Genomic DNA, 23,619 nt, shown 5'->3' with positions numbered 1-23,619 from the left:
TACATCTTTAATCATCAAGCCTTTTCCTAAGATTTGATGGAGTATTAGTCATACCACAGTCCTTTAGTGGAGCTCCCTAGGTTCAAACTAGGTGGAGCTTCTATTTTGTTATTATGTTATAATCATGGTGGTTTTTGCTAGGAGACACATCTTATTTCTATCGTACAACACTTATTGGAGTGCACCGCACTCCCCTCCCCCCCCCCAATATTAGCACACATGTTCATGTTGATTTAGTCTGTTGGTAACTATTGGAGGTACTCCCACAACCCTAGGGCATTGGGTTTGGGAGAAAATGGACCACAAATTTTTTTTGGGTGAAATATCCAAGTAGTGGGGCGTTGGACCTGTTGTCGCTCAGGTTGTACTAGAACGGTGCGACAACAACTCAGTTCGGGGGCTGTCACCCTGATCCCCGACCTCTTCGTTCTGGTTGTCTCCCAACAATAGGCTATGGGGGGTAGTCCCTATGGAAGATGTAAATGAAAGACAAGTTGGCAACCAATGAGTCCAGGAGACACAATTGAATGACCTAGCCACTTGGTTGATTTTAGCAAGTTTCAAAGGATTAGATTTAATTATCAATGAGACCAATGCCTTATGGAGTCAACTAACTTGCTTTTAGATCAATTAAAGACCAAGTAACCAAATGAAAAATCGTTGCTTAAATGTTTTACTAACCTATATGCTATGCAAATCCAAAGACTTAGGTGAAATGAAAGAATCTTGATTACTTTTAATTATATGTCTATTCTAGATGATCCCTTCCTCTTAACTATTTTGGAACTAGTCTCTAGAGTAGGTTGTGGGATAGAAGCCAATGGGAAGCAAGCAAGGCTTGATTAACAATACCTCACCCTATGTTCTAACCACCTAATGCCTCTGACACCAGAGAGATTGTGGCTTTGACGACTGCAAGGTCACCGTGTTAACCACTAAAGAGGTGCTAAATTCCTCAAGCTAAAATTGAGAAAGGTGGTCCTATTATTTCTATCAACCAAGCTTATGCTTGGAGGTAGGTTATTAAGTGCAAGACTAGCTTAGAATGATGTGCAAGGTTATGACTGAGTCTTGAGTTATTGTTTATGCGATTCAAGTACTTGATGTTGATTATCTTATAACAAGAGTACTTAACAATATATTGAAAGACAATCTTAAACAAGACTAAGTGCTCAATGATAAAAGTGCCAACAAGAGACAAAAGATATCCACGATACACTTGCTCAATTATAATAAAGATGCTCTTCACAATGATTTACCAATATGGAGTTCACAATTAGATATCAACTTAAAACATGAACCATAAATGACAATGACAATTAGAGCACTTATCCACCTAATGATTCAACATGAGATGCCAATGCCAATTATCCAAAAGCGACAATGAGATTGCAAATGTTATTAGCCAATATTCTCCAATCAACGTCTTCAATGTTAACAGGACAATTATTGAGAGATATACAATTTAGGTTCACCAATCTTCTAGCTAAGAACATACAATGATTATTAGATCTTCAATTTGGCAAATTCACAAATCTGCTTAAGAGATATTCAATGATATTCGATTCTTGATTTAGTGCTTGTGTGAGTGAATTTAGTGCAAAGTTAACGATCTTTGGAGATTATGAACAAACTCACAAGAGACAAGCAAATGTTAGTAGTCTTATCCAAGATTACCAATGCCAATGATCTTCTTCACAATAACAAAGCATGAGCTCGAGCAAGCACTTTAAGTTACTTGTGATTTAACGATATTCAGTGAGCAATATGACAACAGAGAATTACTTGTGAAATCAGTGAGCTAATTAGTGCCAAATGCCAGAAATAGTCCTAAACTTTCAATCTCTTTTAGTACAAAATGCAAATAAGGAGGAGGCACTTATGTCGTTGATATAATTTCAAACCTTATGATGCATATGTGACAGTCACCAGAACTTGAAATCTTATTCAAACAAAAATGCCAAATTTATCTAATTAGTTCCTTAATGTGTGAAGCAACTTGTGAATGATTTTTTTTTAAAGCATTTTCATAAGTATTTTATCACTGTTAGGAGATGATAGGATTGTTGTAGGTAAACAGTGAGGAAAAAAGGGTTAAGAGATCAAACCCTTGGGCCTTGAAGTCCACTTGCCCAATTTCCAAGAGTTATACCACCTGAAATACAAACAATTTGACTCCAAATCACTACAACAAACCCAGAGTTAGCCTCAGAAGTTAAATGATAAACTAACAGTGACTAAAAGAGGTAATGAGGGCAAGAAAGAAAGATGGAAGAGAGGACGCAAGGTTTGTAGGGCTTGCGTTAAGGCAAGGAGAGCCCAAAAGGGTTTGCGTTGAGGGAGAAGCCCCACAAGGGGTTGCCATGAGCCCTAGAGGGACTGCGGCCAAGGAAGAATAGGTAGCCGAGAGGAGAGGAAGGTTAGCGAAGGAGGATAAGGGAGGAGAGAGGGTCGAGGGAGCTAGACGGAGGTCAGATGAAGGGCTAGAGGAGGGCAAGGAAGGCCTCTTCAGGCCTACGGCAAGGACAAAGGAGGCCGACCGAGGGCCTTAGGCCTTACGACCAGGCCTACAAGGGCCAAAAAACACGATGACAAGGGGAAGGAGGGAAGGTCGAGGCCTTAGAGGCTTGCGGCCTAGCCTAGGAAGGCTGACGGCTAAGGCAGGGAGCCGACATTAGGGAACAAGGCCAAAATGGCCTAAGGCTAGGGATAGAAGGGAAGTTGTTAAGGTGAGAGGACCATGTTGGGCCTAAGGGCCAAAGAAAATCTGAAACCCTCGCCAAAGAATTGAATTTGCTTCAGATCTTCAATATTTCACCCAAATTTCACTGGTGTTGGCCTTGCAAAATTACTAGAGACTAGATCTTACCCTCGAGGGTCTAGATCTAGCTCTAACCCAACAAATCTCCTTGAATATCACATGCACAAATGAAAATACAAGTGCCCAAAACCCCAATATATACAAAAAATTCAAAACTCCAAAACCCCAGCTGCAAAACAAGGTTAAAAAAATTTATTCTACAAAAAATATATTTACAAGATCAATTTACAAAATATACAAATATACAATGGCTTGAAAGATTTTTGGACAATGGCTAGATGTATTTCGAAAATATATGTTAACAACAGCTTTAGCGAAGTAGGAAAATCACATAAAATATTCAAAGTCCAAACAAGGTCAACTTGTGCACACAGTCTATGAACTTGGCTGGGGAACCTGCAAACTCTATATATATTTCTTAAGAAAAATTGTTAGATCATACAATGGGATCGATCACCTAAGATAAGCCCAAAACTTACCAATAGAGTGTTCCTATCATCTACAAATGAAATAACAATTTATATGATATTGAAGCACAATATAGGAAAGCACATACCACAGATCAATGAGACAAAGACACCATGAACTGTACCCCAAAGTCTTTTATTATGAGATTCAAACGTTCCCAGCAGAACAGTGGCTTCACACCAGCGTTTACAAAATTACATCAGACCAAAGATCATCATGATCAATAGAAGCTCAATAGCCTTCTATTTATAGAGAAATCCCTCCAAGTGGAAAATAACGGCTAGTTGGTTTGATCCCCGTCAAAATAATCTCGACCGTCAATAAATACTTAATCAACTTTTAATCTCTACCGTTGAAAATACTTATTTTTGAGGAATTTTCGAATTTCTCATTAAAACCATTTTTTATTAGTTCAAAAATAATTATTTTGAACTAATTTCCTCAAAAAATTGACTTTGACTTAACCACCAAGGTCCAAGGGTCCAATTTTTCTTGAAATTTCCAATATTCCCTTGGTGGGAGACCTCCAAAAATTAACTTCTTTTAGATCCACAAATTTTTCCATTTGAAGAAATTAATTTCTCTAACATTTTAATTTTGACTCTAAATTAATTAATTTTCCGGCTTAGAATTAATTTTATTTTTGCCAGAAAAATTAATTAATTGACTCATTAGGGGATTAATTATTTTTTTACCCTCAAATATTTTAGCCATGGTGTCTAAGTATAAGGAACCATGCACTAAAATATTCTTTACATAAGGTTTTACAAATTCAATCGTCAAAGGGGGAATACCCGTTCGTTATAAACCCCCATAACATTTACCCAATTCTGCGACACAATATGATTTAGTAGACCAAGTGATTTGTAATAAAATAATTTAGCCAATTAGCTTAAATCATTCCCAAATCACTTGACTCGACTAAAACACTAGGACTCACCTAAGACTTCGACGATAAATTCCACCCTAGCTTTGGGGTTGAGGCTGGAGGGAAAAACTCTGTCAATCATCCGTGTTTAGAAACATAGATAATCAGTGAGACAAAAAACCTCCTAGGATGAAATTTGTCACCAAAATCATAGGCTTACCTAGGTTGTTACATAATTAACGGTCATACTAGCATCATTTACATTACAAATTTGCAGAATGGGTTTACAATGACATGACAGACTGTTGGCTGATGATTCTAAACTTTGAAAAATTTTGTATAACTGCTTCCTTGGACTTGTGACAAAATAGGTGCAACAAGACCCAAAAAGGGGTTTAAAATCTAAAAAGAAATTATTATTATTTCCTAAGGTCAAGAGGACTAAAACCCTAGATCTCGAGGGTTCCTAAGAGACTAAAGGAAGAGCTATTTAAAGAGGCCTAAGGATCAAGCCTAATCAATCAAGTGTGAGGGAAATCATTTGATTGTGGAGGCTAAGAAAATGTAGCCCTAGGAGTGGCTGAGCTAGAAGGCCAAGAAGGGTTGCAAGGGAGGTCGTGGTCACCATCTCAATGACATTCGACCAAGTGAAAGGAGGCAAACTATGAAGCCGCAAACCTAAGGAGCCACGCCTAAAGTATGGAGAAGGACAAGCTGGATTATGTTCTCCTAAGATCTGGTTTGGCTGAGTAGGAGCAGATGTTGGCCGAGTTGGTTTGGAGGTCTAGGCACAAGTTATGGGAATATTTATTCTATGTTGCAAGCCGCAAAAGTTCTGGTTCAAAGAGAGGGTCAAGACCCTTGTGAGCAGTATGTTGGAGGGCTGTAAAGCCTAGTGTCTTGCAAGAAAATGTTGCCACATACTCTAGTGGACCAGTGCAAAAGGTAAGGGTCTGTATGAGGAGAATAGCGTAGGAATGGAGGGTTGTTTCAAAGGCCGAAAATAGGATATTCCTGTAGCTATTCAAGAACCCTAAAAGATAGGATGAAACCTCAAGATGGTGTTTTCAGATCCGAGTGGTTTCAGGATAGAAAAGGACGTCTTATAGAGTGATGGATTGGCCTTTCTAAGTGGCATTTGCTAGGAGATCGAGGAGTTATTCCTAGAGAATTTAAGACAACAAATGTTATGCCCTAATTGAGGGCTTCTTCAAGGTCAAGATCAGTCCCCTAGTTCTGTTCCTAAGCAGCCAGCCTCTGTGCACAAGTATGAGAGAACAGACCCTAAGGAGAGGTTAATCTATCTCAGTTTATGGGGATGCATTCCTTTGGGGTTGTGCAGATGTATCAGAATGAATGGGGCTGCAAACCATGTTGGACAGAATGTGTTGGGTCTAACTTGAAGAGAAGAAGAGTGTGTTTAAAGGGATGAGGAGGACGACCTAAGAACAGTTAGGGTGTTGACTGTTAGTGGTTGTACAATAGTGCCCTAGGTTCTGAGTAAAATGAGCCAGATAATGGGCAGTCTTACAAGCCCTAGATCAGTCAAGTTTTTGACTGTGTGGGCAGATTTGTACGCCCTAAGAAGAGGGACATAAATAGTTGATGTGTCACAGAGGTAGGGCAGATTTGGATGCTCCAGGATCAGCTTTCTGAAGTGGCAAGAAGGTTAACAAGTGGGCAGATCTGGAAGGCTTTATGAAAGTGATCTTAGAGCAGCTAAGACACTATGTAGAGGCAGCTGAGCACTGTTCACAAACGAAGTTGTGAACAATGATTTCTGAATGAAGTATGCAGTGGCATGAAGACCTCAAGTACAGTGTTCATGAAAGGAACCATTGGGTTGTTAGGATGCAGACTTATGGAGCCTAGTTAACCTAATGAAAGGAGCCATATGGTTGATAAGAGGGCAAATCCAGAAGGCCCAATGAGTAGACTTCTTAATGGAGCTAGAAGGTTGTTAGTGGGCAGATCAGTGAGCCAAAGTTCAGTGACACAAAAGGAGTTGTGATCATTGAGAGTAGAAGGCTAGAGAGATCAGCAGATTGGGAGGCAAGAGGACCCACCAAATGTGTTGAAGGTGCGTGGACTGAAAGGGCTATGGGGCACCACATCAGTAAGTAGGTCAAGTGTACTTTGTTTAGGGTAGATTGGTGGTCATAGTGGTTGACACCAAGCCCTAGTTGTGTCCTTGTATTAGGGTTGTATGCAAGGGCCATGATCCCTGGTACCGGAACCCTAAATCTGTTGTATTCTAGATTGTAATATAACAAGTAGTGGATTTAAAAAGTTAAAAATTGTCATATGCACTAGTTGATTCACTAATGTTTGTTATTTTGTTGTGCAAAGTAGAAGTGTTGTGGCATTTGAGTGTGTTTGTGTTCAAGATTTTAAAATCAAACCAAATTCTTGAATGCCATGGCAAACTCAACATAGTATGATAGCTACTTTGAAGGGCTAGTGGATCAGAGTGTGCACAGTGGAACCAATGTCAGCCAATGGAGATCGTGTAGACTCAGAGGGAGTCTAGCTTTAGATGGAGCAACCCTATGGAAGTTTGAGATCTTTAGGTTCTGATGAGATGAGGCAGAGACACTACCGAGGTAGCATGGTCCATTCTACAAAGTATGTTGCAGTGGTGGATGCCAGATGATCTAGTGTCGTCGGTGATGATGATGGATACTTCATAGAAGTGGAAGTACCTCCCTTGCTAAGAGGGAGTGTTGATTTATGTAGCCTGGGAGGTATTCCCACAACCCTAGGGCATTGGGTTTGGGAAGAACAGACCACAAAGATTTTGTGGGCGAAATACCTAAGCATTGGGGTTTTGGACTCAAGAAGGGGTTTAAAATCTAAAAAGAAATTGTTATTATTTCCTAAGGTAAAGAGGACTAAAACCCTAGATCTAGAGGGTTCCTAAGAGGCTAAAGGAAAAATTGTTTAAAGAGGCCTAAGGATCAAACCTAGTCAATCAAGTGTGAGGGAAATCATTTGATCATGGAGGCTAAGAAAATGTAGCCCTAGGAGCGGTCGAGCTAGAAGGCCAAGAAGGGTTGCAAGGGAGGTTATGGTCACCATGTCAAGGGCATTCGGCCAAGTGAAAGGAGGCAATCTATGAGGCTGTAGACCTAAGGAGCCACGCATAAAGTATGGAGAAGGGCAAAGTGGATTTCGTTCTCCTAAGGTCTAGTTTGGCCAAGTAGGAGCGGATTCTTGCCGAGTTGGTTTGGAGGTCTGAGCACAAGTTATGAGCAGATTTCATCTATGTTGTAGGCCACAAAAGTTTTGGTTCAAGGAGAGGGTCGAGACCCCTGTGAGCAGTGTGTCGGAGGGTCATAAGGCCTAGTGTCTTGCAAGAAAGTGTGGTTGCATACCCTAGTGGACCAACGCAGAAGGTAAGGGTTTGTATGAGGAGAATAGCGTAGGATTTGAGGGTTGTTTCAAACGCTGAAAATAGGGTATTCCTGTAGTTGTTCAAGAACCCTAAAAGGTAGGTCAAAACATCAAGAAGGTGTGCTTAGATTTGAGTGGTTTCAGGACAGAAAAGGACGCCTTGAAGAGTGATGGATTGACCTTTCTAAGTGGTGTTTGCTAGGAGATGGAGGAGTTGTTCCTAAAGAATTTAGGACAACAAAGGTTATGCCCTAGTTGAGGCCTTCTTCAATGTCAAGATTAGTCCCCTAGTTATGTTCCTAAGTGGCCTGCTTTTGTGCACAAGTAGGAGGGATCAGGCCTTAAGGAGAGGTTAATCTATCTCAGTTTGTGGAGATACATTCCTCTAGAGTTGTGTAGATGTATCCAAATGAATGAGGCCGCAAACCATGTTGGACAAAAGTGCGAATATGACAGATGTGTTGGGTCTGACTTGAAGAGAAGAAGATTGTGTTTAAAGTGATGAGGAGGAAGACCTACGAACAATTAGGGTGTTGACTATTAGTGGTTGTACAATAGTGCCCTAAGTTCCGAGTAGAAGGAGCCAGATAGTGGGCAGTCTTACAAGCCCTAGATTAGTCAAGGTTTTCACTGTGTGTGGGCAGATTTGTATGCCCTAAGAAGAGTGATAGAAGTAGCTGATGTGTCACAGAGGTAGGGCAGATTTGGATGCTCTAGGATCAGCTTTCTGAAGTGGCAAGAAGGTTGACAAGTTAGCAGATCTAAAAGGTCTTATGACAGTGATCTTAGAGAACCTAAAACACTGTGTGAAGACAGTTGAGCATTGTTCACAAACAAAGTTGTGAATAGTGATTTTCGAATGAAGTATGCAGTGGCATGAAGACCTCAAGTACAATGTTCATGAAAGGAACCATTGGGTTGTTAGGAGGCAGACTTATGGAGCCCTAGTTCAGCTGACAAAAGGAGCCATATGGTTGATAAGAGGGCAGATCCAGAAGACCCAATGAGTAGACTTCTTAATGGAGCTAGAAGGTTGCCAGTGGGCAGATGGGTGATCCAAAGTTCAATGACCCAAAAGGAGTTGTGGTCATTGAGAGTGACACACTGGAGAGATCAGCGGATTGGGAGGCAAGAAGACCCGCCAGATGTGTGCAAGGTACGTAGACTGAAAGCGTTGTGGGGCGCCACATCAACAAGTAGGTCAAGTGTACTTTGTTTAGGGTAGATTGGTGGTCATAGTGGTTGACACCAAGCCCTAGTTGTCTCCTTGTATCAGGGTTGTATGTAAGGGCCATGATCCCTGGTACGGGAGCCCTAAGATTGTTGTATTCTAGATTGTAATATAACAAGTAGTGGGTTTAAAAAGTTAAAAATTGTCATGTGCACTAGTTGATTCACTGATGTTTGTTATTTCACTATGCAAAGTAGAAGTGTTGTGGAATTTGAGTGTGTTTGTGTTCGATATGTTAGACTCAAACCAGATTTTTGAATGTCGTGGAAAACTCAATGGGAGGTTGGACTAAGGTTTTATTTCAGCATTAACCTTTGTGCAAACATGTTGAGGTTGATTTAACCATTAATGGCTAAATTTATCCATTTTATTACCTTGAAGGTTAATAGCTTGAGCACCCTACTTCACTTGGAAGTTGTTCACACTTAGAAGGGTTTTTTGGATGTTATTTGAGGGATTTTGATGGAACACTCCATTTCTGGGGTAATTGGCAATTTGGCGTTAGAGAGTGACATGAAGGAGATCATAGGAGCTTAGGTATGATGATAATATGCTTCCCTTGTGCCTCAAACTTTTGAAGATTAACCAAAGACAAGTTATTGCTGCTTTATAGTATAGCTAATCTTTACGCTATTTATTTGTTGTTGATCTAATATAGGAGTTTCTTGCTTTCACTCTAACATAGAGGCCTAGTAATGAAAACATTACTCGTCTAGGAATAAGCAATGTGAGAGGAATTTTCCCTCATCTTATTTGCTGTTTTATTTCTGACCTTCTTACCTTCTATCATATCTAGTTGTTGATTGGGAAATAATTCAGCTGATAAACACCACCTCTATGTTGAGTTGATGTGTGGTAAATTAAGCCCTCCAAGCCTCATTACCATATCATAATTCCAGCAAGCATATTAAGGCTCAATGTATCAAATGAGTTCAATTTACGTTCAGCACACAATTAATTGATGAAGGTATCAAACTAGACCTTTTATCTAAGTTGGTGGAAGGTGTCAAGTTATTCCTTTTACCTCATAGCCTACCTTAAAGTATTTGATGGTGACAAACAAGTCCATTCATTTTGCAATGTCCCATCACTGCATTAGCTATTAGATTGAGAGGCACTGGTCCCTCATCATTTCATTCCCTTGTTTCCCTCGTCCTCCAATCTCTTTTTCTTCCACGTCCCCTTCCCTATGTCCATTTCCTTTCATTACACTACAAGCATCTGTTTTGCCTAGGCTCACTCTTTATAAATCGCCTTGTACCCCATCTGCATGGCCTTAGCAATCCTAGCCTTAGGAAAGCCTCCCCTTGAATTGGAGAAGATCCAACAAAAACTGAGAGAAAGAGCTACTGTGGTGAAAAAGATAGCCTTCCTCAGTTGCACAAGACTACCTCCTTGATGCTTAGGACCTTACATCATTGGGGGGTGCTAGAGTTGGTTGTAACAGACACTAGTGGACATTTTGTTACAATATTCGAGAGTGTAGTTTCTATTATCAGTCTCATCTCAAAATTTGTAGTAATATAGTCAAGGACAGGCTTTCTATATACAGGCTCAGCAGGGCCTGTATTCAATGATTCTTTCTATACTCACGTGGATAGCATGTAGAGCTTTTGATATTGAGTTGGTAAAGTTTATCGATCAACATAACTCCGTGCTTAATGGGCATTGGCATCCTTAGCATGGACTGCAAGGTCTGCATTGGCTCCTTGATGAAATTTCAATCCTCACGGACTGGCCGCTCATGATTTCAATCATCAATAGTTAAGAGTACAAACATTAAAAAGCCTTGTAGCCACTGTGAGGAATAATTGATCCCGTTAACAGTGTTAGACTTCAATCTAAATAACACATAATGAAACTGTTTGCTTAAAAGAGAACTTGAGCATCAGAGTCAGACCTGTTGCAACACTGCAATGCTTTCATTCGGGGCAGACATGACAAGTGCACAGAAAGGAAATATGGTTGCTCTTAAGGCATTGCTTAAAGGAGACCCCTCGCTACCATTCACCAAAGCCCCCCAACAGATAAAGTTGGCATCCAAGTACTCTACCACGAGTTCTGAACAAAGAGTATTCGCACAAAAGCCACTGGTATATGGATCATCCGGATTATGTAGATACACAAAGAGAAACTTGTAGTCCTCCTTTGCTATTCTCAAAGCATCCATGAAACTTGATCCAAAGAACAGAGGATGGTATTGCCCATATTGTTGCTCAAACCTCCTCAAGAAAACCATGGACTCGGACTCAATTGGGATCAGGGGATCAGAGCTTTGCTGATCCGAAAAAGGATCGAGATAGGCAGGCTGCTGCTGGATCCCGACCCGAGCTTCATTTCTTCTACCCATGCCCATATGAGAAAGCATTTCCCCTGCCATTGTCATTCCATAACCTACTGCTCTGGACACTCCTCCAACAATACAAGAAGGCAAGGATACTATTCTTGACATCATACCTGATTGCCTAGCCCTGGATCTTGATTCTGAACCCGGACCCAGATGACCATGACTCCGAGTCCTATTATCCCTATAAGAAGAATTCAAGTATTCATGATTGTTTTCACCATTATCCACAATTGGGTCTCTGAATCCATGACTGTTCATGGTGTTCTCTATTGTTTGGCCTGTAGATGAATTGAAATCCTCTCTGTCCCAATTATAAACACCCTCTGTGAAACTCAATCCACTGCCTTGATTATGTGGAAACCAGTCTGTACAAGGAGCGGATTCTACAGTTGGAACCCAATCACTAGTTCTACTTACAGAACTACTAGGTGTCTGTACAACAGTTTCATTCAGTATGAAATGCACTGCAGCTTCCAAATCCCAGCCATGAGACTGTAATATCTCATAGCATACTGATGGGTCTTCCACCCCTGTGGCATCCTGAAAGTGGTTGATCTTGGATTCGATTCTTTCCATTAAGTTCTTGACCTTTTGCCACTTTTCCTCTTGCTAATGGCGTTAACTGCAAGCAAAACTTCAGGATTGCTCGCTAAAAGCAAAGGAAAGACAGAACCAATAATTTATATTACAGTGACAGTTACATAAAAATTCAAGGTTTACATGAAATAAAACGTTCAACAATGCATTTAAAGATAAAAACTTGAACGCCTAACTTTAGCTAAAACCAGTTATCAGCAGTGCTAGCTTATATAATGTCCAAGTTACCAGTCCACCGTGTGAAAGGATGTTGATTAACAGGAATCTACCAGACAACTGGAGAGTATCAAATTGCTAAAGATGAAATTTTTCTCGATTATCGAATTGAATTGTTGCAGTATTCACTTTAGCACAAGGCATATCGCATCGTGTGTTGAAAACGGCATTCCCTTTGCCGACATGATCACCACAGTGATCGCAGCCTTAGTTTCCAAGGCAGAATCATATCTTGCATTCAAACATACATGAACAATTCTATAACTTTTCCTTTTACTGAAAGTTGCTGTTTTTGGAATAAGAAGGGACCAGCATTACTTTAGTTTGCTCTGCATTCAAAGAATATCTACATCCATATTACTCACTTAGATTCTAGTTTAGGGTTACATCCATATCACATAGATTCTGGTTTATGAGTTGTTTAGAAAGAAAGAAATTATTTTAATGTTTACCAGGTTAAAGATAGTCTATGGGACATATTGCTTCTTCATGTGTTTGATGTATTCAACCATTTTTGAAGTTTCACAATAATTGCTCCGGTGTCTGGACAAACCCCTAGCGAAATAGATTATCCCAAGAGCTAGTTGTCAGCGTATCTGCATAACTTTCCCTGTTGTCTTTGAAAGCCTCACATTCTAAAATGAAATGTTTTTTCGTTTCCATTTTTCAGAAGAACAAAAAATGCATACTAATGCATACTCTTTCCTCCCACGCTTCCTTTGGCATTTTCCACCACCTAGTTTCACAATGGAATTGATGAGAATTAGTCCTTACTTGACCAGTAAGAATTTTGGCTTTCCAATAGATATTGGCTTCTATTTATATTTTTGGTTGATAACTATGAGTAGGATTAAACACTTCAATATAATATTTTTTCTTTCTTCTTAGCTCCTTATCCCAAATACGTTTGTGGAACTTATCCATAACGAAAGTTTTTATCTCTTTGTTGTTTATGGGACACATGTTCAAGCAAATACCCCATTTACCAAACCATTTGTTATTTTGTTACATCCAAATTTTTTTCTATGAGAGAAATGGCCAATTATAATTAAATTTTGATTTATGGGTTCTCTTTGAATGGAATGGTTAATTATAATATTTACAATATGAAGTGTAGATTAGTTAATTTGTATGGAGTTTAGTTCTCATTTAAATTTCATTAAAAAGACTTGGGATGAGAAACTCATCTAAAAAATCACAATTGGGCCAAAGGATATTAAGGCTACAATTCTGGTAACATCATTTTATAAGTAGGTAAATAATTCATGCATCTAATATGGGCACTAACAATAACTCAATCTAGTTGGAAAAATAATAATAATAACATAATAATTTTCAAATTAACAAAGTGTTTTTATGTAAAAAAATATATATTAATGATGAATTGATGGTATTTTTTTTTCCCTATTTCTATTAATTGTGTTTTTGTTTTCCCATATTAATTACGAGGATTAGAGGGGTGGCGGGAAGGGGAGGAATGCTCTATGGTACGGGGCTTAGGATGCATGACAAATGACCAAGGTCAAGCTTATGCCCTCTACCAAGGATTAGCTAAAGAAAATTAGGTAGTTTCTCTCGTTTCTCTCATTGTTTTGGGAGATTCTCTCCAACTTATTCTATGTTTGGTGAAGAGCTATTCTTGATGGACAAAACATAAAAAATTCTTATGAAAAGAATTAGGAAAGTAGCAAGAGGGTTCTCTTCAATAGCATATTTCCATGATCTCAATAAAGATGTGCACTTATGCCCTAATGAAGGGTGTAAATTAAGATTGAGAGAATTAAAAATCAATGGCCCCTATTTCTTAGAGCTAAATGGATTGGAATTGCACAGTTATGAAGGATTGCATGGATTGGAATTGCACAGTTATGAAGGATTGCATTATCAATCAGTGAAAGTATGACATAAATTTTGTTTATTAGTGGTTCAATTTTGTAAGGTCTATACCTACAAAACCTTGTTTTTGTTGTCTATTTTGGAGTCCCTCCGGAAAAATTTGTAGTTTCACTAGATAAGAGGGCTCATGATTTTTTTTGAAGATATAGCTATATACTACATGATGTATTTGTTGCGACTTGTATATAAATACAAAATTCTCATTCTGGTTTTAAAAAAATATGTGAGAATTAGTAAATCTTAATTTGTAAATTTTAATATATTATATTTTTTCAATGCACCTTAAAATATTCAAGCAGAGGGTCCTTTGAATCATTGGTGTTTTTCCTTAAATGCTAAATGTTGTTTATTTATTGTGCCAACCCATATGACAAAGATGTTGTAATGTAATGTCTAGTAAATATTTTAACCCAGTCAAAATAAAATAAAATTATTATTATTATTAATTTTCTTTTACATTATTATGAGTGGTTTGAGTTCCAGGTTATGAGAATCCATGGTATTGACCCATGGCATTTATGTGGAATATAACCCATTTAAAGGGGAGATTAAACTAACCTAGATCCATCTTAACTTGGATCTACCCAGCTTGAGGGGAGATCAAAACCTCTTTTAAAGTGAAAATGGATTTGATCCCTCTTGGCACTTGGTAGATCCAAAGTTAAAATGGATCTAGGCTGGTTTATTTTTTGGGCCAAGAGGTGCCCTCCACCCCAATATGTTAAAGATGTTGTAATGTAATGTTTGTTAAGAATTTTGACTTGGTTAAATTACATAAAAATAAAAATAAAATTAAAAAAAACATAAAATTAATAATTATAATTCTAATTAATAATTAAACTAGTATGGATCTACCAAGTACCGAGATGGATCAAATATTTTTCGCTCTATAAGAGGTTTTTGTATCAAGAAATTTGATATCTCTACACTTGATAGTCGGAGTTAAGATATATCTAGGTTGCTTATTATAATAATAATGACAACATATAATTAAGAAAATATTTAATTTTATTTTTTATTATTTTTTATAATGATATTTAAATTTTATGAAAGTAAATTATATAAAAGATTTTTAAAATTGAAATATAACTATGGCAACCATATAAATGAAAGGGTTGGTAAATGTTAATAGGCATCAATCACTAATAAGCATCAACAAGGTTACTTAATCATACATCTCAAGTTGTTAAAAAAAAAATCATAAGCATTAACTATATTATAATATTATTTAAAATTATTATTATTATTGATGATAAATGGAGTTAATATATAAGTTAAACACATGCATTTAAAAAAATATGATTCTTAGCCATGGAGACTCACCCCCACTTTATCATGAAGATTCTTAATCTGTAAATAGACTTTGATACAATACCATGGTTTATCAATACCACATGCCTAAAAAACCATAATTTATTTCATATGAAACTTGTTGATATGACAATTTTTTAATTAATGATTTTTAAATTAAGAGAATAAAAAATGCATAACTACTTTGGGAATAAATTCCAGCCTTTGATTTGTGTATTCTATTAAGAATATTCTAAAATATTCTATGGAAGTTAAATCCCTAACATGCACCTAATAAATATTGATAATTAAATTAAATTAAACATATATGCATTTAAAAAAAACATGATTTTTAACCATAGAGACTCACTCCCGGATGCGGGTGCATAAGGGAAGAGGGAATGGCACGCGCCATCACGTGGGCGGGTGTCAAGCTCACAGGACCTGGTGGTACCACGCGTTGGGCGGCATTAAAACAGCTGAATGCGACGAGGAGAAGGCATTAATGCCTGTCTACTCGGCTCGAGGGAGGCAGTTGGGAGACGGGGTGGTGAGGGAGGTTAAACTGCGGAGGATGGCGCGACGGAGGGAAACTCGTGAGCATAGTAAGGAGACCCTACTCCGCTCAGACAGCAATGCGATTGCAGAGCTGAGGGGTGTAAGCTCCAGGAGCTGGGATTGCGAGAAGGCTGTGGGTTTCAGGAGCCGGGTTCGTGAGACTGCTGTTCGTCTCGGGAGTGGGTGCTGGTTCTTTTTGCTGGAATTGGCTCGAGGGGCGGATTCTTGTTGCTGGGGCTGGTTCTTGGAGCTGGTTCGTGTTGCAGGGGTTGGTTCTTGGAGCTGGTTCTTATTGCCGAGGTTGGTTCTTGGGGCTGGAGTCAGGGCCTGGTGCTGGAGTTCGTTCCTGTCACTGGGGGTTGCACTAGCCATTGTTGAAGCGCAGAGTATTGGAATTGGACGGAGGATAACGATGCCGAGGGATAGGCCGAGAATGGGCAGCCGGAGGGGTGGTATTCAGGGCCGAGCTCCACCGAAAGATGACCATTATTCCCCCTCTTCCTCCATTGAGGTTACCTCGCGGCCTCAATGGTTTCAGGACAGCAACGATGAGGAGGGGGGGCATAAGGAAAGCAGCCCAATTGCTGAAGAAAGCCAAAGGGAGCTCCCCATGCTCAGGTATCGACTCCCCTGCCCACAAGTCAATTCCACTTTGATTGTGTCCATTACTGTTGAACCTGGTGTTGTTCCGAACAAGGAGGTCGAGCCTCTGCCAGAAGGGCAGCGCTCCAGTAGAGAAGACTCTCCAATTGCTTGCCTTCCGGTCGGAGCAGGGATTGGTTGGGCTCCGCCTGAGCGTAATCCGGGGCCGGGATGGTCGGAGCCTCGTCATGCTTATGGGCTGGGCCTGGAACGCCCTGCTACCAATCTTGATCCTGATGTTGGCCCCTCGGTGCGCGCGGCTGCTACTCTGGCTGGTCCGAGCAAGCCAGCCCAAAAGGGCAGCCCAAATAAGATCATTCAGCTCTCTGATTCGGAGAATACGCTCCATTTCGGGTGCCAAATTGCAGAGGCGCTCCAGTCTACAGATGAAGAATGAAATCGTCCTGGTAATTTCTGTTTTTGTTGGGATTTTCAGGTGTAACTCGGCTATATTGTCAATGTGTCGGCTCTATTGTTCAAGTGTCACATGTAATTGTCCAAGTGTCAATTGTCTTTGTCCAGTTGTCTGTGTCTTTGTCCGGGTCATCCTACGGCCCTGGTGTTTTGGTGTCCATCTATGTTCAGTCTATCTATGTTATGTAACAGTGTCAGCAGTGGTACAGCAACATACCCAATTTTGAATCTCTTCAATTTGGGCGCTGAAAAGTGGGCAAGGCCAGGGCGTACAAGCAAATCTTCTTAAGCCTTGCCCTTTGTACTCTATTTTGTATACTTGTTTTGTATGATAATAGAATTAGTCAAATTCAGAAAAAAAAAAAAAAAAAAAAAAAAAAAAAAAAAAAAAAAAAAAAAAAAAAAAACCATAGAGACTCACCCCCATTTTATCATGGAGATTCTAAAGTAAATAGGCTTTGTTACAATACCATGGCTTATCAATACCACATACTCAAAAAACCATAATTCATTTCATATGACACTTGATGATATGACATTTTTCTTAATTAATGAATTTAATTAAAAGAACAAAAAATGCATAACTATTGATAATAAGTTAAAATTTTGAAAGCCTTATTCTAAAATAGACATCTGATCTAGATTTATGCAGGAACGAAATGAAATATAGATTTAAACATAAACATATAACTACAACGAAAATTGAACTTCAATTCATTAATAACAAATACTGAAAATTGTTTACATGCAAAATGGAAATAAACTAGCTCGGGTGATGGTAGCTTATCTCTGAGAATAGATGTGATAGCTACATGCCTTCTGAACTATGTTACAATGAGACTCAAAGGCCTTTTTATTATTGAGAAACAATGGGAAACCCTAAACATCCAAAAACCTAACCCTAAGATATGAAGCGCCAAAAATTTGTGGGCCCCGTTGGGGTTAGTTGATACATCAACTTCCCGGGGTCATAGCTTTGGCATACTTTCTCCATTTGATGCGTAGAATACCTCATTAGAAGATTTATCCGAGGACAACAACTTTCAACTGCATACCTTATCACAGGCTATGGGTTTGCCCGTTTTCCAAAAAAACGTCATTTAGGGCCTTAAAACAACTCCAGAAGTTTAGGACCAGAAAAACTGCCAAAATAGTAAAGTGTGCTACAATTAAGGAAATTGAAAGAAACAATGTTGAGGGTCCAAGTGGAATAGGCGGGTGGCCACGAATATCCACCTGGATCAGTCCTCTCCCCTTAGGAAGCAATGGTCCTCATTACATTGAGTGTCTCCATGAGATGGGGAAACCTTTGTTGAACTTGGTCCTTGGTAAGCCACTTGCCTTGGTGTAGGAATTGGCCAACTTTGACAACTCAATACAATTGGATCCTTTGTTTGTGAGTGTTCTTGATATGTGTGCCCATGATTCGATCAGTTGTGGCATGTTCCATGCAATCTAGATTGAGCTCTATTGGTGTTAGTTGTACGGAAATGTCTGATGTCTCCAACAATGGTGGAAAGTATGGCTAAAAGTGATCCACATTGAACATTGGGTACATGCCAAGGAATGGGAGAATTTTGAGCTCGAAAGTGTTGTCTCCCACAACCTTGGTGATGGTGTAAGGCCCATATTAGAGTGGTTGGAGCTTTCGATGGGCTCCGACGAGACATTCTTTCTGCAAATGCAACCAAACTTTGTCACCCACCTGAAACTTATGTGGCACCCGATGTTGATCATGTCGTTGTTTGTACTTGGAATTGGATTTATCCAGGATGTCATGAACCTACAAGCAGATGTGCTGGATGCGTTATAAACCTGGTTGCTTGATCAAACTCAAATTGTACATCTGTGGATTTTTCCCGTGTAGTTGTATGAGGCATGGAAACATCAATTGGACACAATGGTTGAAATCTTATACCCACTTGAAAGGAATTGCAGCTTGTCGAGCTATGGAGAGCTCTGTTATAATTGTGTTGCACATAGGGAAGACTCTCATCCCATGTTTGTGGATGCTTGGAGTTGTACATACATAGTATGTGCACAATCATCATGTTGATGACCTTTGTCTGGCCATCAGTCTGGGGATGGCTTGCAGTCAACTCAGTGAGCTTGGTGCCCAATAATGACCAGAGGCTCGACCAAAATGTGCTTAAGAACTTGTTATCCCGATATGATATATTTGTTTGCGGGATCCCAAAATGTAACCACACTCGTTCAAAGAAGAGTTTGGCAATGTTCTCTACTGTGATACTCTTCTTGCGAGTCGCCAATATAACCATCTTAGAAAATATATCCACGGCTACAAATACATAGTCATTACCATGCTTGGACATAGAAGGGAGGCCAAACATATAGTCCATGAAGATGGATCCCAAGGTTGGTTGGGAGTAGGCAGAGGAGTGTACATGCCTTGCTTCTTAATGGTTAGCTTGGCGATGACATAGCAGTGTAGGACCTGATGTCTTTTCCAACATCATGTCAAAGTTTTGTCCAATAAAAATAATTTTGTAGTACCACCACAATTTTCTCCACACCAAAGTGTCCTGCGACTCAACTATAGTGTGTCTCCCAAATCAACTTTGCACACTCGCTTGAAGGAGCACAAAGGTGGCCCAAGTAGCATAATAATGTGTCTTGGAGGTTGAAGTCTCGAACTTGTTTGCCATCCACTAATGTTTGCTATGTGGCGGTGAAATATGGATCATTTTTGTATAGTTGTGGCCATCCAGAGGTCTCATGGCCACAAGATTTGAGAACATTGGTCAGTGATGCAACCGACGGTTGATTAAGGCATTTTGCAACATGATTGGTGTTTCCCTTCTTATATTTAATGTTCAAATGGAATCGTTGAAGATATGTGGACCACTTCTGATGGCAATTGTTCAGTGACTTCCATTGTGTCTGTATAAACTGAAGAGTTTGGTGATCTATGTGGATGGTTGTCTCCTTCCCTGTAATGTAATTTTTTCATTGTCGGTAAGCCTACACAATGGAATATATCACTTTATTGTAGGTGGGGTATTTCCAAATTGTATTGGAAAGTGTCTCATTGTGATAGATCACTAAATTCCCCTACTGGTTGAGAACTACACCAATAACATAGTCAGAGGTTATTGTGGGTCTAGTTATGTGAGCACTGATGCAGAGCAAAGGTGGTGGTTCAACTCAATGGATATAGTTTGTTGGGACTCAGACCAAAAAAAAATTGCTTTCACTCCGTCGTTGGTAACTTGACTTAAAGGCCAAGTGATATGAGAGAATCCCAACATGAACATCTGATAAAAATTGGAAAGACCCAAAAAGTTGTGAAGCTCTGTTAGAGTGGTTAGGGCTGGCCAATCCTGAATGAATTGGATCTTAGTCAAATCCACATGCACATCTTGCTCATCAATGATGTAACTCAGATATTGGACTTGACTCATGCCAAAGGTTCATTTCTCCAAGTTGGCACATAGTTTGTGCTGCCATAGGGTTTGAAGGACCTGCCGAATGTGTTGCAAGTGTTCTTCCCAATTTTTGTTGAAGATGAGGATGTCGTCTAGATATCATGAACAAGTTGGTAAAGGGTTGCAAGATGCCATCCATCGGCCTCATAAAAGTTTCAAGGGAATTTGTCAACCTGAAAGGCATGACCAACCTCTCAAACAGACCCTCCTTAGATTTGAAGGTGATCTTCCATAAATCTGTGGGTTCTATTGGAACCTAGTGATCACCAAACTTTAAATCGATCTTGCTAAAGTACTTGGCCCCTTTGAGATGGTCAAGAAGGTCGTCAACTCGTGGGATTGGATACCTATTCCTGAAAATGATTTTATTTAGTGCCTGATAATTAATGTAAAGTCTCCAAGTCTCATTCATCTTCTTTACAAGTACAATCAAGCTCCCACAAGGTGAGCAACTTAGTTGGATGTGCCCTTTTGCAACAACTCCTGGATATACCACTTGATTTCTTCATTTTCCATAGTAGAGCGGCAGTATATCTTCCCTTTGGGTAGAGGTGCTCCGAGAGTCAGATTGATCAAATGCTTGACCTGATAGTGTAAAGTTACCCATGTGGGTGAGGAGAAGATGTCCTTGTATTCTTCCACGACCTTATCCACTTGCTTCTGTTGCATGGTGGAACACTTCTCGAGGGATATGGATGTGGCCATGATCTTCCCATTAATTTGATAAAAAATAAAAAAGAAAACAAATTTCTCGATCTGGGAGATGATCTTACTTCATTGCTTAGCATATATCAAAGAGATGGTGGTAGAAAGGGCTACCTCCAGTATCCTGTACAACTTACTACCCAAAGTAATAATAACAGTGTGAGGTTTGGATTCATACACAACATGTCGCTTCCACAAGTATGGTTGGCCTAATAACACATCAGAGACTTCAAGAGGAGCAACATGACACAATACCTCATTCATGAAGGGCTTGATGTTGTAGAGAATGCAACACTATTGGTTAACACAAAGGTCTCGTCCTTGGTGGAGCCACCCGATGGTGTATGGTTGCGAGTGTGGCGTGGTCAGTAGGACCAATCACTTAACGACCTATACTGAGATGAGGTTCTTTTGGCTCTTATTGTCAAAAATGAACTGCAGTGGAGACCCCTTCACCCACATCTGTGAGTGGAAGAGACACTCCCCTTCCTCTAGATCTTCGGGCTCAATCTTCTGGACCTTGGTGGTGGCAACAATGATGTTGGGCTTTGAATCAATAATATGCTTCCATTTTTCATTCCCCTTGTCAGGTCCTGACTTAGAGTCAGAACACACATCTGAATCTGAAGCCTTCAACTTTGGCACCAGTGACTACTTGGCGTGACACTCAATTTTTTGTGAGTGGGGCTCTTATGGAACATGTTGTACCTCTAATGATAATTCTAGGTCAGGAATTATGCCAGAGCATCTATATATTTTTATTGGTTTTTAAATTTTTTGGATGACCAAAGCTCTAAACTGTTTAAACAGGTGCAATTTCTTAATTACTTATCATTTATTAGAAGGGTTTATTCTTCACCTCTAATAGTAATTTAGCTTTGATGAGATATGTAAGGTTGAAACTTTAGAAACTATATGATTTGTTAAACATCAAACATATTATTTAACTATTCATATAGAGTGGATGCGTGTAAAATACTTTTACAGCCAAATGAAGATGACAATTTAGTGATGTAGAAGAGTTAAATCAAACAGAGAGTTTAATTAACTAATCTCTGTAAAAAATTATAACTTCATGGGGGATTTTATATAAGTTAAAACTCAATATTATCATGGTATGGATAAACTTAATGATCTCTTAACTCACATCAACAACCTCTCTAAACACATTAAATTCACAATTGAAATTGAAAAGGACAACCAACTCCCTTTCTTAGACGTCCTCCTCACCAAGGAAAATGGTAAACTGAGCCACCAAGTTTTCAGAAAACAAACTCACACCGACAAATATCTACACTCAAATTCCCACCACCATCCAAAACAAAAAGTAGGTGTCATTAAAACCCTAGCTACTAGAGCATCTAGAATCTATGACCTCGAACACTTAGAGGAAGAACTTAACTACCTCGTCAAAGTATTCAAAAATAATGGTTATCAAGAAAACATAATCCAAAAAACTATTAAAAATTCCACAAACAAAACTCAAAAAAGAAAACCTCCTGAAAACCCTAAAATCTCCTTACCCTATATAAAAGGAACCACCGACAAAATTGTTGGAATCCTCACCAAGCATAACATCATGGTTGCGTTCACTCCCCCTAACACCATAAAAAACATGCTTGATTCTGCCAAAGATTCAATTGACCCGAAAAATCACAAAGGAGTATACTCTATTCCCTGTTCATGTGGAAAGGTATATATAGGTGAAACAAGGAGATCAGTGAGCATAAGGCTAAAAGAACACATAAATGACATTGCAAAGAATAGGTCGGAAAAATCAGCCCTGGCAGAGCATGCATATTCCTCCTCACACTACATTTGCATGGAACATGCTAAATTAATTCACAAAGAAGACCATTATCTAAAAAGAAGGGTGAAAGAAGCCATTGAAATAGAGAAATCATCAAACAACATGAACAGAGATGATGGTATTAAGCTAAGTAGTTCTTCGAAACCCTTACTGAGAATTAAATAAAATATAATTAGTTATCTTTAAACATTCATATATAAATATTAATAATATCCTAATCTTATTCAAGACCCTATCCTTTTTTAGCTCACTCTTTTTAATAAAGTTACCTAAAAATAACCTACATAAATAAACCTACATAATACATTAAAAATAACTTACATATATAAACCTACATTAAACATTAATAAATAACCTATAAATAACATTAAAAATATCCTACATATAATAACCTACATCAAACATTAATAAATAACCTATAGTGTTTTTAAACTAAACATCTAACAACAAACATATAAATATTAACCTATAGTGTTTTTAAACTAAACATCTAACAACAAACATATAAATATTTGAGATATAAGCATTTCATATATAAATATTAATACCATCCTAATCTTAATCAAGACCCTTTTCTTTTTTCTTTTAGTTCACTCATTATAATACACTAACCTATAAATAACCTACATAAACATAAAACTACACTAAACACTAAAAATAACCTTCATAAATAAACCTACATTAATTAAAACAAAATGTTTTAAACTCATCATTAAACAACACACAGGTATATAATATTAATAATATACTAGACCTTTATATATTTCTGATTAATAAATTAGAAAATCAAACAGACTTAAATTAATCATTAAAATTAGGCAATTAAACAGATAAAAAGTCGACAATAATATTCTTATCATTAAACTATCAACCATTAACTATTAATTGCTCCAAGCATTCACGCTCTCTCTTCTCAA

The 23,619-nt window shown here is 38.7% G+C and overlaps 1 pseudogene across 1 annotated transcript in view; it reads right to left on the bottom strand.

Annotated features, from left to right (window-relative positions):
* LOC149173700 (plant UBX domain-containing protein 10-like) overlaps nucleotides 1-12,282 on the bottom strand; it is a 64,798-nt pseudogene extending 52,516 nt beyond the window's left edge. Inside the window, exons 1-2 of the transcript XR_016259151.1 lie at nucleotides 11,954-12,282; nucleotides 10,682-11,777 (exon numbers count right to left, since the gene is read on the bottom strand). The product of XR_016259151.1 is annotated as a plant UBX domain-containing protein 10-like (transcript). The remainder of the gene's footprint in view (nucleotides 1-10,681; nucleotides 11,778-11,953) is intronic.
* Nucleotides 12,283-23,619: the final 11,337 nt, after the last annotated feature.

Source organism: Pinus tabuliformis, chromosome 4_2, assembly GCF_031772625.1.
Source record: "Pinus tabuliformis cultivar Carrire ecotype Pingquan chromosome 4_2, CPIR1, whole genome shotgun sequence".
Taxonomy (NCBI): Eukaryota; Viridiplantae; Streptophyta; class Pinopsida; order Pinales; family Pinaceae; genus Pinus; species Pinus tabuliformis.
Note: the sequence above shows the minus strand (reverse complement) of the source record. Positions and strands in the feature narration are given on the sequence as shown.